Raw genomic sequence first — 12,181 nt, 5'->3', positions numbered from 1 at the left:
CTCCATGGTTGTTTGATTTGTTTATGGATGGGGTTGTTAGGGAGGTGAATGCAAGAGTTTTGGAAAGAGGGGCAAGTATGAAGTCTGTTGGGGATGAGAGATCTTGGGAAGTGAGTCAGTTGTTGTTCGCTGATGATACAGCGCTGGTGGCTGATTCATGTGAGAAACTGCAGAAGCTGGTGACTGAGTTTGGTAAAGTGTGTGAAAGAAGAAAGTTAAGAGTAAATGTGAATAAGAGCAAGGTTATTAGGTACAGTAGGGTTGAGGGTCAAGTCAATTGGGAGGTGAGTTTGAATGGAGAAAAACTGGAGGAAGTAAAGTGTTTTAGATATCTGGGAGTGGATCTGGCACCGAATGGAACCATGGAAGCGGAAGTGGATCATAGGATAGGGGAGGGGGCGAAAATTCTGGGAGCCTTGAAGAATGTGTGGAAGTCGAGAACATTATCTCGGAAAGCAAAAATGGGTATGTTTGAAGGAATAGTGGTTCCAACAATGTTGTATGGTTGCGAGGCATGGGCTATGGATAGAGTTGTGCGCAGGAGGATGGATGTGCTGGAAATGAGATGTTTGAGGACAATGTGTGGTGTGAGGTGGTTTGATCGAGTAAGTAACATAAGGGTAAGAGAGATGTGTGGAAATAAAAAGAGCGTGGTTGAGAGAGCAGAAGAGGGTGTTTTGAAATGGTTTGGGCACATGGAGAGAATGAGTGAGGAAAGATTGACCAAGAGGATATATGTGTCGGAGGTGCAGGGAACGAGGAGAAGAGGGAGACCAAATTGGAGGTGGAAAGATGGAGTGAAAAAGATTTTGTGTGATCGGGGCCTGAACATGCAGGAGGGTGAAAGGAGGGCAAGGAATAGAGTGAATTGGAGCGATGTGGTATACCGGGGTTGACGTGCTGTCAGTGGATTGAATCAGGGCATGTGAAGCGTCTGGGGTAAACCATGGAAAGCTGTGTAGGTATGTATATTTGCGTGTGTGGATGTATGTATATACATGTGTATGGGGGTGGGTTGGGCCATTTCTTTCGTCTGTTTCCTTGCGCTACCTCGCAAACGCGGGAGACAGCGACAAAGCAAAAAAAAAAAAAAAATAATAGAAAATTGAGGCTGATTATTGTGCTGCTTTTAATTATGTGTATGAAGTTGAAGAAAATGGCAAAGTTTGTGTGTGAACCAATGAACAGACCTAAAGATATTCATGTAGGGTTAAGTCAGAAAATGTTCTTTTGTAAGATGGATCTCATTAGGGGAATTAGACGGATAGAAATGGAGGAAGCATAAGCTTTTAACATCCTTTACAACTTCTAGTAAATTTGCCAATTTAGCTTAACATAGTCATTAGGAAACTTTCTTTTTCCATACTTGTTCACCATTTTCTGTGTTAGCAAGGTAGCACCAGGAACAAAAACAAAAAAAGGCCTCATTTCCTTATAACCAGGCCCCTCACAGTCCTTTCCATGGTTTCCCATTGCTGTTTCTTATGTCTTGATTCAGTCCATTGATGCACATCACCCCCCTGTATGTCACATCACTCCAACTTTCTGTATCCCATGCACACCTTTCACCTTCCTACAGGTTTAAAGCCCAAGCACTCACAATTTTTTTCACCCTATCCTTCCATCTCCACTTTGGTCTAGGTCTTCTCCTTTTCCCTTCCCCTCTCGTCACTCTATCTCTCCTTTTGTCCATATTATTTTAGCACACCTTCAGCTCCCTCAACCATATTCTTGTTATCCTTTCATTACATGCTTGATCAAACCACGTTACACCACATATTGTCTTCAGGCATGAGGAAACTTATATATAATGTGTAGAAAACATAGGCTAGGTATGTCTGACTCATTGCTATGGTAGGCCAGAATTGATATGATGGAACACCGTGTGGGCCATGTAATAAATGAGTAATTCATGATTGCCCCTTTGGGGAGTAGTATAACGAAATGATAAGGGAAGTAGATACAGGAATAGGACGAGAGGTGCTGGCAGCTGAGAGATGGGATCAAGAATATTCTAGATAAGGAAGGACAAGCCCCCTTCACAAGAGCATACACGAAGCTTTCATAAAAGACTATTTATGCTGTGTATGTGCTGTTATTTGTTTTGGGGCTTTTACTGATTAGGATAGGTCATTAATCCCTAAACCAAAGTTTATCTTAGCCATACCTAGGTCAAGGTGTTTGTATGTTTTGTAACTCTATGGGAATCTTATTGCAAATATATTTATTTATTTTGATTTTTATTCGCATGTATGTTAAGAGGCCTGTTAATCTGTTTCACTACACAGCAAAGCAAAGTTTTTTTTTTTTTTTTTTTCATACTATTCGCTATTTCCCGCGATAGCGAGGTAGCCTTAAGAACAGAGGACTGGGCCTTTGAGGGAATATCCTCACCTGGGCCTCTTCTCTGTTCCTTCTTTTGGAAAATTAAAAAAGAAAAAAAAAAAAAAAACGAGAGGGGAGGATTTGCAGCCCCCCGCTCCCTTCCCTTTTAGTCGCCTTCTATGACACGCAGGGAATACGTGGGAAGTATTCTTTCTCCCCTATCCCCAGGGAATATATTAAGCATATATATATATATATATATATATATATATATATATATATATATATATATATATATATAACAAAGATGAGCAGAGAAAGACTGACTAAGAGGATCTTAATATTAAAAGTAGATGAAACAAATGGGAATAGGGAGACCTAGAAGGAGATGAAAGGAATGACTGAAGGAGGCTTTGGGGTACTGGGGCCTAAACATTCAGGAAAATGAAGGGCATGCATAGGATAGAATGAACTGGATTCATGTGAAATATAGGATCAACAAGATGGTAATGGACTGATCCAGAGCATATGAAGCAATCTAAAAGACCTGGTTGTGGATGGTAAGTGCTGGTTTCAGTAAGTCATACTTGACAGCTGGAGAGTGGAGATGTGTAAGTGAGGCCAGTATTATCACATTCCTGATGTTTCCTATACAAAGTTGGAAAAAGCAATTACATATGAAAAAAAAAATCTAAAATGTTATTATCTACTAAAAAACTCTTTACATTTGTATGTTGTTATTAAGGTACTGAATGGTAGAAGAAGCTGAATCCCCACAACGACTTGCTTTCTGAGCACTGTGTCCAAGAGCATTAACAAAGATTGATGTTGATCCACGGCGTTTTCGGTCTTCCTCACTAGCAGGTCCAAGATGAGAGGATGAACTTTTACTACTTTCCATTTTCTGATCTTGGTAGTGTGGCACTATCATGTTCATTGCAATATGTTTACTTTCATTTGTGCAGTCTTGTTCACTGTGTGCATCTTGAATGACAGGTCCAGGTGCTAGAAGTAGCAAAGCAAAGTGAAGAAAGGAAAAGTGAGAGTAGAAGAAAAAGACATCTACTTTGTCTTATGTCTTTCTTTTGGGTTTGACACCCTGCTGCTGCTCCCTGACACTTTGCACCTCTTAGTATGGACCAGTGTATCAAAGTTTGGAGCAAATGATGTAGCTGCAGCAACCTTGAGTGTTGAATTCAGGAATGCATCAGTAAGTTGAGAACAAAACCGAAACTTGTTCATTTTCATTACAGCAAAGAACTGTTCAAAGACAAATGGACATAATCTTTGAAGCAAAATGCTTAATCCTGGGACAGTTTGGTCCAACATTGATAAAATGTACCAACATCAACACTAGAAAACTTGTTCTTGAAAATGTAATTACAATGTAGCTCATTATTTCTTACTGAAGATGTTCTGTTACCTGATTAACACTAACAGAGAATAGGTTCTGAAATGGAAAACTCTCTCTCAAGGTGTTTGAGTCTGTAAATTGTTCTTGGAACTCATTCCTTAACTTGGAAATATTACTGCAGTATCAACATAGAACTCAGGAGTGCCTTGTAGGGACTTTAAGGATGGAAAGTGTGAAAGATTACACTCTGCAAGTTATCTCTCAGAGATGTGCAGTTTCATCTCAAAAGCATGAATGCAGTCATTAAATCAGCTACCAATTAAATGTGTCCTTGAATCTTTGTGTTCATGCAATTTAAGTGCTGTGTAATATCCTTTTTGATAGCTAGATCTTGAGATCTTGAACCCATTCATTATGTTTCAGTTCATGGACATCCTTCCCTTTCTGTTCCATAAACACCTGTATTTCACCATACAATTCTTTAAATTGCTTAAGTACAGTTCCTGACTTAACCAGGGACATTTCCCTTCAAAAAGCAGATGATCTCTTTGTGGTTAAGACCTCATGACTTTATAAGTTCACTGTCCTTTTAACATCATCCATGGCATTATCAATCTTTAGTATTATTATATCGGGAGCAGGGGGCTGGAAACCCTCCCCTCCTTGTATTTTAACTTTCTAAAAGGGGAAACAGAAGAAGGAGTCACGCGGGGAGTGCTCATCCTCCTCGAAGGCTCAGATTGGGGTGTTTAAATGTGTGTGGATGTAAACAAGATGAGAAAAAAGGAGAGATAGGTAGTATGTTTGAGGAAAGGAACCTGGTTGTTTTGGCTCTGAGTGAAACGAAGCTCAAGGGTAAAGGGGAAGAGTGGTTTGGGAATGTCATGGGAGTAAAGTCAGGGGTTAGTGAGAAGACAAGAGCAAGGGAAGGAGTAGCACAACTCCTGAAACGAGAGTGATGGGAGTATGTAATAGAGTGTAAGAAAGTAAACTCTAGATTGATATGGGTAAAACTGAAAGTGGATGGAGAGAGATGGGTGATTATTGGTGCATATGCACCTGGGCATGAGAAGAAAGATCATGAGAGGCAAGTGTTTTGGGAGCAGCTGAATGAGTGTGTTAGTAGTTTTAATGCATGATACCGGGTTATAGTGATGGGTGATTTGAATGCAAAGGTGAGTAATGCGGCAGTTGAGAGAATAATTGGTGTACATGGGGTGATCAGTGTTGTAAATGGAAATGGTGAAGAGCTTGTAGATTTACGTGCTGAAAAAGGACTGGTGATTGGGAATACCTGGTTTAAAAAGCGAGATATACATAAGTATATGTATGTAAGTAAGAGAGATGGCCAGAGAGCGTTATTGGATTACATGTTAATTGATAGGCACCAGAGAGACTTTTGGATATTAAAGTGCTGAGAGGTGCAACTGGAGGGATGTCTGATCATTATCTTGCAGAGGCGAAGGTGAAGATATGTAGAGGTTTTCAGAAAAGAAGAGAGAATGTTGGGGGTGAAGAGAGTGGTGAGAGTAAGTGAGCTTGGGAAGGAGACTTGTGTGAGGAAGTACGAGGAGGGAATGAGTACAGAATGGAAAAAGGTGAGAACAAAGGAGGTAAGGGGAGTGGGGGAGGAATGGGATGTATTTAGGGAATCAGTGATGGCTTGTGCAAAAGATGCTTGTGGCATGAGAAGCGTGGGAGGTGGGCAGATTAGAAAGGGTAATGAGTGGTGGGATGAAGAGGTAAGATTATTAGTGAAAAAGAAGAGAGAGGCATTTGGACAATTTTTGCAGGGAAATAATGCAAGTGAGTGGGAGATGTATGAAAGAAAGAGGCAGGAGATCAAGAGAAAGGTGCAAGAGGTGAAAAAGAGGGCAAATGAGAGTTGGGGTGAGAGAGTATCATTGAATTTTAGGGAGAATAAAAAGATGTTTTGGAAGGAGGTAAATAATGTGTGTAAGACAAGGGAACAAATGGGAACTTCAGTGAAGGGGGCTGATGGGGAGGTGATAACTAGTAGTGGTGATGTGAGAAGGAGATGGAGGGAGTATTTTGAAGGTTTGTTGAATGTTTTGGTCGAGGTGGTGTGCAAAGTGAGAGGGTTAGGGAAAATGATTTGGTAAACAGAGAAGAAGTAGTAAAAGCTTTGCAGAAGATGAAAGCTGGCAAGGCAGCAGGTTTGGATGATATTGCAGTGGAAGTTATTAAAAAAGGGGTTGACTGTATTGTTGACTGGCTGATAAGGTTATTTAATGTATGCATGACTCATGGTGAGGTACCTGAGGATTGGAGGAATGCTTGCATATTGCCATTGTACAAAGGCAAAGGGGGTAAAAGTGAGTGCTCAAATTACAGAGGTATAAGTTTGTTGAGTGTTCCTGGGAAATTATATGGGAGGATATTGATTGAGAAGGTGAAGGCATGTACAGAGCATCAGATTGGGGAAGAGCAGTGTGGTTTCAGAAGTGGTAGAGAATGTGTGGATCAGGTGTTTGCTTTGAAGAATGTATGAGAGAAATACTTAGAAAAGGAAATGGATTTGTATGTAGCATTTATGGATCTGGAGAAGGCATATGATAGAGTTGATAGAGATGCTCTGTGGAAGGTATTAAGAATATATGGTGTGGGAGGCAAGTTGTTAGAAGCAGTGAAAAGTTTCTGTCGAGGATGTAAGGCATGTGTACGTGTAGGAAGAGAGGAAAGTGATTGGTTCTCAGTGAATGTAGGTTTGCGGCAGGGGTGTGTGATGTCTCCATTGTTGTTTAATTTGTTTATGGATGGGGTTGTTAGGGAGGTGAATGCAAAAGTTTTGGAAAGAGGGGCAAGTATGAAGTCTGTTGTGGATGAGAGAGCTTGGGAAGTGAGTCAGTTGTTGTTCGCTGATGATACAGCACTGGTGGCTGATTCGGGTGAGAAACTGCAGAAGCTGATGACTGAGTTTGGTAAAGTGTGTGAAAGAAGAAAGCTCAGAGTAAATGTGAATAAGAGGAAGGTTATTAGGTACAGTAGGGCTGAGGGACAAGTCAATTGGGAGGTAAGTTTGAATGGAGAAAAACTGGAGGAAGTGAAGTGTTTTAGATATCTGGGAGTGGATCTGGCAGCGGATGGAACCATGGAAGCGGAAGTGAATCATAGGGTAAGGGAGGGGGCGAAAGTTCTGGGAGCGTTGAAGAATGTGTGGAAGTCAAGAACGTTATCTTAGAAAGCAAAAATGGTTATGTTTGAAGGAATAGTGGTTCCAACAATGTTATATGGTTGCAAGGTGTGGGCTGTAGAAAGAGGAGGGTGGATGTGCTGGAAATGAGATGTTTCAGGACAATATGTGGTGTGAGATGCTTTGATCGAGCAAGTAATGTAAGGGTAAGAGAGATGTGTGGTAATAAAATGAGTGTGGTTGAGAGAGCTGAAGATAGTGTTTTGAAATGGTTTGGTCACATGGAGAGAATGAGTGAGGAAAGATTGACCAAGAGGATATATATGTGTCGGAGGTGGAGGGAACGAGGAGAAGTGGGAGACCAATTTGGAGGTGGAAAGATGGAGTGAAAAAGATTTGGAGCGATCATGGCCTGAACATGCAGGAGGGTGAAAGGCGTGCAAGGAATAGAGTGAATTGGAATGATGTGGTATACCGGGGTCGACATGCTGTCAGTGGATTGAACCAGGTTGTGTGAAGCATCTGGGGTAAACCATGGAAAGTTGTGTGGGGCCTGGATGTGGAAAGGGAGCTGTGGTTTCAGTGCATTATACATGACAGCTAGAGACCGAGTGTGAACAAATGTGGCCTTTGTTGTCTTTCTAGCGCTACCTCTCGCACATGCGGAGGTAGGGGGTTGTTATTTCATGTGTGGCGGGGTGGCAATGGGAATGAATAAAGGCAGACAGTATGAATTATGTACATGTGTACATATGGACATGTCTGTGTGTGTATGTATATGTATTCGTTGAGATGTATAGGTATGTATATTTGCGTGTGTGGACGTGTATGTATATACATGTGTATTTGGGTGGATTGGGACCATTCTTTTGTCTGTTTCCTTGTGCTACCTCGCTAATGCGGGACAGCGACAAAGCAAAATAAATAAATATTTCTCTATTTGTAATGCAGTGCAAATTCTAAAGTTGATTGTTTGGTTTCACAACAAGTTGCTTTTTCTTTAATTTTGTTGCCATGCCAGCTTTTCTACCCACTGTTTGTGGTGCTCCATCTTTAACCAGACTCAGTTTGTGTTCAGTCAATGTCTTATTCATCCAATGCCTCTACCAATGGCTTGAAGATGTCATCTAATGTTATTGTTCCTTTCTTTGGTACCAGTTCCACAAACTCTTCTGTTAACTCCATATTTTATCCACACCATGTAAACTGCAAGTTGTGCTACATCAGTGACATGTGTACTTTTATCAGTTGCAGCTGAAAATGCAGTAAAGGCATTTACTTTGTCTTTAAGTTGACATTTAATATTCTCTGAAAATTCATTAATTCTCTCTGCAACTGTAATTCTGAGAGGCATCTTTTTACAAAAGCTTGATGTTTTTCTTGTGAAACCATCAACATGCATTTCTTTATGAAGTTCCTTTCTGTAAAAGGCTTCAATAACAGCTGTTAGATGAGCAGTCCTGTAACTTGCCTTAATTGCAGCATCACTGACTTGATGAATACTTTTGAAATTGAAATATAAAGAGAACTATGAAAAAGGAAAAAGAACAGACAAGGGAGAGTATTTACGAATGAAGAAAACCTGTCCTTTAAATTGTTCCAGGTCATAATTATTGGAAAAGACATGAGAAGGTAGAGAGTTCCAAAGCTTCGAGGTGTAGGGATAGAAACAGTTATCAAAATGGCCCACTCTCGAGTTGGGAATGGCCACATAATAATCATGTGATGCAACTGCTTGCTGAGAATTGCAGTCTAGCTAATGGTGGGGACACACAAGCAGACTCTTGGGAGCAAAAACCAAAATGATACCTATAGAAGAGGGAAAGTGAACTAACATTGCAGCGTAGAGCAAGCTGGTCAGGTTTGAGAGTCAGTCTGGGAGAGTTTATAAGTTGGACCCATTTCAACTCATCTCTGTCAAGTAAGGATCCACAGGTAGAACCAACCCATACAAGGACAAATCAATCCTATGTATGAATGGAGCAACTGTTCAGAAGAATAGACATTTCAAAATCTAAACAGGTCTCCCAGTTTTTTAAAGGCATTCTTAGCTAATTCTGTAATGTGGGAGTTTCCAAAAAAGTGTAGATGTTACAGTATTACCAACTATGTTCGTTGAGTTAAAAGATGGAATTTCAGAACAGTCAGAGGAGAGACGAGAGTTGTAAGTTTTCGATAGAGAGATGGGTAGAAACTGGGTCTTCGAGGCATTAAACTTAACAGGATGTCATCTGCCCCTTTGAGATATCCTTTCCAATTCTATATTTATTCAGGAAGTTATTTTGAGATGAGATAAGGATTGAGTGGGAGAAGAAAGAGCAGAATTGAAGGATATGGGTGAATGCAGTGTTGAGTCTCCAGCATTTGAGTGCACTTCATTATTTGTGGGAGGAAAAATCGTTGACTGTAAGTAGAAAAAGTGTAGGGGACCAGGCAGTACCTTAAGGGACACTGCTGTTGATAAAAAGGGGAAGGTGATCCATCAACACCCAGAGAGATAGATTAGGCAAAGAAGAAGCTAGATATGAGGAAGCAAAGTGAGGGGGGGAAGCCAAAAGAGGGGAGCTTAGAGATGAGACCCCAGTGCCACACTTTGTCAAAAGCTCTGAATTTGTCAAGGGCAACATCATAAGACTCCCCATAATCTTTTAGGGATGATGACCAGACGTTACTAAGATTAGAAAGAATAACACCAGTGGATCTTGCCTTACAGAAAACACACCAGTGATCAGAGAGAAGACTGTGGGATTCAAGGTGTCAAAGGATATGGGAGTTGAGGAAGGATTCAAAGACTGGAAATGGTAGATGTTAAAGCATTAACATGATAGTGGGTCAAAACGGTCACCCTTTTTAAGGATGATATGTATCAATGCATGCTGTCAATGAGAAGGAAAAGTTTTGGTTTTAACAGAAAAGGAACAGACATGCAAGCACAGGTGCAGTTTCAGAAGCATGCTCTTTCAGTACTTCAGGATGGATGATATCAAATCCATAAGCGTTGCTGTTGTCCAGAAGAAGTGCTTTTCTAACTTTCCAAAAAGAGAGTACGGGGAACGTCACTATACTTTTACTTCAGAGTGTAGTTAGTATCGTAAGTCCTTCAAACATTGTAATTTGTGGCAAACCAAACATGTCACTTATCCATTCATTTTAACAAAAAAGTACAAGATTTTCCACTTTTCCTGTACCACCTGATGCTTTTCATTAACTGTTCTTTTCATTTATAGCATGTGTATGGGCTCAAAAGTAAAAACAATGGACATGGCATCTGATATTTGTAATGCCCCAACTGCCTTGAGCAATTGAGCAAGACTGATACCCAAATGACTGCCCAAGCGAGAGTCTGTCATGTCTGATATACGTGCAGTATGGTTGCTGGCCCATCTCACAACTCATACAGTGCCATGCTTAGAACCATAACTAACCATTAAAACTCTGTAATTGCCCCTTCAATGTCACTGCACACCTAGTATTTTATTTTATTTTAGCCACGAGAAGAAGATTTTATTCAGCTGAGTGAAACCCCTACCAATTAAAGGGATAACTGTGTTTGGCAGGCCCTCACCTTGGCAGCAGTTATTCACTGGACTTAAGATTCACAAAACACCATACTAGCTTTTTTCTTTGAACTGAATCAATAGATGGACTAAGAAGTTTATTACAGATAATTTTAACTTCAAGTGCTTATTAGCTTCTCAGGTTGCAGCTGGGGCAGCCATTGGTTCATTAACCAGATACGAGAGGATAACAGGATGTGTTTGACACCCCTGACTTAGACAGTGGTGTTACCAGACTTCAATATCTGGAGACTATACCATGAATTATAAGCCACCTTTATTGAGGCTGTATCACTAGGACTACAATCTTATCAAAGTACTTCTTATTCCAAAGGGATCTACATTTCTCTGCTTTTGGAAGTAGAGCAGTCTTGAGTTGCAGGAACCTTTGTAAAGGTCCTGGGTAACTTCAGGGCTCTTTCATAGAAATTGGTCTGGGTTACTGATATATAGATAAGTAACCTTGGCAGTTATATAGATAATGTACTTATTCAGACAGTAACATGGGAGCCGTAGTTTTGGTGCATTACACATGACAGCTAGAGACTGAGTGTGAATGAATGTGGCCTTTGTTGTCTTTTCCTAGCAGACTGAGTTTGAATGAATGTGGCCTTTGTTGTCTTTTCCTAGCGCTACCTCGTGCGCATGCACGAGGAGGGGGGTGCCATATCATGTGTGGTGGGGTGACGATGGGAATGGATAAGGGCAGCAATTATGAATATGTATATGGCTGTGTATGTATATGTATGTATACATTGGAATATATAAGTATGTATATGTGCGTATGTGGGCGTGTATGTATATACATACGTATGTGGATGTGTTGGGCCATTCTTTCATCTGTTTCCTTGCGCTACCTCGCTAACGTGGGAGACAGTGATAAAGTTTAATAAATATATAAGTAAATAAACATGGGAGAAACATGTTTTAATGTTTAAGATGTTTTATAAATCAGGGTCATTCCAACAATCAAAATGCTTCCTGGTGTATGAAACTTTTGTCTTGTTAGGTGACACTGTGGGTCATAGGAATGTTAATCCCCAAGGTGACACAGTTGTTTGGATCCTACAGTCATCTGCACCAGTGACTAAGAAAAAAATTGTCTTTGGATGTGAAACGATGTTATCAAAGATTTATACTGCATCATTTGCATTTAACATAACCACAACTCAGAGCACTAGATTTTACTCCACCACTTAGGATACAGAAAGACTCATCAAAATCCACCATAGGAGCTGCTGTTCCCCAGGAGTTTGAGGAGGGTTGTCTCCCTGTGGGCTATGCTAGTTGCAAATTACTGCTTAGGATAAATAGGTACTCTTTCATTGAGTAAGTGTGTATGACAGTAGCTTTTACATAGAAATTTGACCTGTATCTGAATGGTAGAAAATTTACGTACAGATCACCCTGTATTGCTTTACAAATGAAGGAATGGAGGAAAGAGCCAAATGAGGATTTTTTTTTCTCTCAAAGGCTCAGTCATCTGTTCTGGGAGCTACCTCACTCATGTGTGAGAAGCTAATGTATGAAGGAAAAGAGCATTCTACTTCTGAACATGTAAAGAAAAGTAACCTGAAAATTCAAACCTTCTATGATAGTCCTTTTTTACAATCATTCATTTGTTATTAGAACCATAAAAGGTAAAGACAATATGCTTACAGACTTGCAAAGTCAAATGTAATTTTCCTTCAAATATATAGTGAAACCTAGGGAAGGGATATGTCACATTTACCCATATAATCTTATTCTTATCATACCTTTAGGCATATATGTGTTGTTAGACTCATGTTT

The 12,181-nt window shown here is 40.3% G+C and overlaps 1 protein-coding gene across 2 annotated transcripts in view; it reads left to right on the top strand.

Moving 5' to 3' along the window:
* LOC139754679 (uncharacterized) overlaps positions 1–12,181 on the top strand; it is a 327,464-nt gene that overhangs the window by 46,327 nt on the left and 268,956 nt on the right. The gene's annotated exons all lie outside the window — the stretch shown is intronic.

The sequence above is a fragment of the Panulirus ornatus genome, chromosome 17 (genome assembly GCF_036320965.1).
Source record: "Panulirus ornatus isolate Po-2019 chromosome 17, ASM3632096v1, whole genome shotgun sequence".
Classification (NCBI taxonomy): Eukaryota; Metazoa; Arthropoda; class Malacostraca; order Decapoda; family Palinuridae; genus Panulirus; species Panulirus ornatus.
Note: the sequence above shows the minus strand (reverse complement) of the source record. Positions and strands in the feature narration are given on the sequence as shown.